This window comes from Triticum aestivum, chromosome 2B (genome assembly GCF_018294505.1).
Source record: "Triticum aestivum cultivar Chinese Spring chromosome 2B, IWGSC CS RefSeq v2.1, whole genome shotgun sequence".
NCBI lineage: Eukaryota > Viridiplantae > Streptophyta > Magnoliopsida > Poales > Poaceae > Triticum > Triticum aestivum.
In genome coordinates this window covers 426,883,159-426,886,157 of record NC_057798.1, presented here as the reverse complement: position 1 = coordinate 426,886,157, position 2,999 = coordinate 426,883,159, and positions in this window count along the sequence as shown.

Genomic DNA, 2,999 nt, shown 5'->3' with positions numbered 1-2,999 from the left:
AACTCATAAAAAGTTATGCAGTTCCATGATAATCTCGAGATACCAGGGGGGTAATACTCGACACAAGATCAAAGTAAAGGTTGGACTGGTGTATTGATCCATAGAAGACAATTGTTTTAACTTGTCCGAGAAATGAGATCAAAGAAGAACAATCATGGTCGGAACCACGGTTGCAAGGGATCAATTCACAGATACCATAGGTTAGTTATCAAGGAAATAGTTATTGTTACAAGAAGCTTTAATGATAGGATATATATCGCGTCCATGGGCATGAACACAAGTTCAAGGTCGACTCCCACTTCTCCAATGCATACCCTTTCATTCACTTCTCGCTTTCGATAAAGTTATAGCGTTGAAATCTTATCTGGCAAAATACCAGAAGAGTACGACTCGTGAAAACTTTCGAGTTCACACATATTAAGGAAGGCATAGGTTCAACCCATCTGGGCATATTAGAATCATATACCAGAATCTTTAGAAGTAAATAACTCAAGCTCAAAGGCAAAGCATGGTTGAGAAAGCAGACGATACAATTTACCAAAGGCATTATGTATCCGAGGAAAGGCTCACAAGGTTATTGAATATGAAGGGCGTTGTCAGATAAAATCCAACAAAGGATCTGGTGGTCCACAAGGGATCTGACGTGAGCATCGGTACTCAACTAGAGGAAGCAAATTATAGAAACAACTGACTAACTCAATTGTCAAATGCAAAGGAATTATGATTTCCAAATCAAGGGATCAGAAGCAATGCTCTAATTAGGGGTGGATAAGTTGAATAGCCTTAGGGTACAATCAAAGACAATTGGATTGGTCGAGAACCAATTCCAGTTAAAAGGATGGCAGCTCAGCCGGAAAGGTAATTTATAAGGATCAATGATGATTGCGGGTATTCGCAAACATATTGAGTCAACAGACTCAAAATGATAATGACAAGGAATGTCAATATGACTACGAGACTTATGGGATTAACCATAATGCAAGCAAGCAAGAATTTCAAGAGCCAAAGGCTCCAGAGGATTCTCGGAAGATCGAATAGTATTTTGAAGAATTTTGTGTAACACATGAACAACAGGGGATGAGCGGATACTCGACAAGTGCGAGTATTTATTTGAGGGGGTATTCATGTAGTAAGGAACTGCTAGGCAGTAGGCACAAAGTATTCTCGGATCAATAGAGAAAACTTCGGGGTATCTTGTAATAACAAGATCACTGGGGGATGATCGTATGAATGGCAAGTGTAAGTAGTTATCCATACGGATTTATCGGTGGCCAGGAATAGCAAAAGTGATGGGCACAAAGTCTCGAGAGGATATCAAAGAGTATCTCCGAATTCTTCTGATTAGCAGACGATCATCTGAAGTGAGGGGCTCTCCGGGAGAAAGTACTCGCGAGAACCTAAAGTTAGTTTTGTTATTAGCAAAATCGTTTAACCCGAATAGAAGAGAGTTCAGAATCTCAGAGTAAAGATCGAGGAGTAAAAGATCCTAATACCACCAAATGGCGACGTGGGCCCATGGGCCGCACAGCCATGTTAGTAAAAGTTTTTCAACGACTAGACTCGACTTCGGCCAAGGAGTTGGAAAGGGGATTCCTACAGGCAGTCGGCTCTGATACCAACTTGTGACGCGCCCGATTCAATCGTACACTAATCATGCACGCAAATGTGTACGATCAAGATCAGGGACTCACGGGAAGATATCACAACACAACTCTACAAATAAAATAAGTCATACAAGCATCATAATACAAGCCAGGGGCCTCGAGGGCTCGAATACAAGTGCTCGATCATAGACGAGTCAGCGGAAGCAACAATATCTGAGTACAGACATAAGTTAAGCAAGTTTGCCTTAAGAAGGCTAGCACAAACTGGGATACAGATCGAAAGAGGCGCAGGCCTCCTGCCTGGGATCCTCCTAACTACTCCTGGACGTCGTCAGCGGCCTGCACGTAGTAGTAGGCACCTCCGGTGTAGTAGGGGTCGTCGTCGACGGTGGCGTCTGACTCCTGGACTCCAGCATCTGGTTGCGACAACCAGAAAGAAGGGAAAGGGGAAAAAGGGGGAGAAAGCAACCGTGAGTACTCATCCAAAGTACTCGCAAGCAAGGAACTACACTACATATGCATGGGTATATGTGTAAAGGGCCATATCAGTGGACTGAACTGCAGAATGCCAGAATAAGAGGGGGATAGCTAGTCCTGTCGAAGACTACGCTTCTGGTCACCTTCTTCTTGCAACAGGTAGAAGAGGGTAGGTTGAAGTCCTCCAAGTAGCATCTCCAAGTAACATCTCCAAATAGCATCTCATAGCGTAATCCTACCCGGCGATCCTCTCCTCATTTCCCTGAGGTAGAGCGACCACCGGTTGTATCTGGCACTTGGAAGGGTGTGTTTTATTAAGTATCCGGTTCTAGTTGTCATAAGGTCAAGGTACAACTCCAAGTCGTCCTGTTACCGAAGATCACGGCTATTCGAATAGATTAACTTCCCTGCAGGGGTGCACCACATAGCCCAACACGCTCGATCCCATTTGGCCGGACACACTTTCCTGGGTCATGCCCGGCCGCGGAAGATCAACACGTCACAGCCCCACCTAGGCACAACAGAGAGGCCAGCACGCCGGTCTAAACCTAAGCGCGCAGGGGTCTGGGCCCATCACCCTGAGCACACCTGCACGTTGCGTGGGCGGCCGAAAGCAGACCTAGCCTAGTGGCGTTCCAGTCCAATTCGGCGCGCGCCGCTCCGTCGCTGACGTCTGAAGTGCTTCGGCTGATACCACGACGTCGGGATACCCATAACTACTCCCACGTAGATGGTTAGTGCGTATAGGCTCGTAGCCGACTCAGATCAAATACCAAGATCTTGTTAAGCGTGTTAAGTATCCGCGAACGCCGAACAGGGCCAGGCCCACCTGTCTCCTAGGTGGTCTCAACCTGCCCTGCCGCTCCGCCACAAAGTAACAGTCGGGGGCCGTCGGGAACCCAGGCCCACCTCTACCGG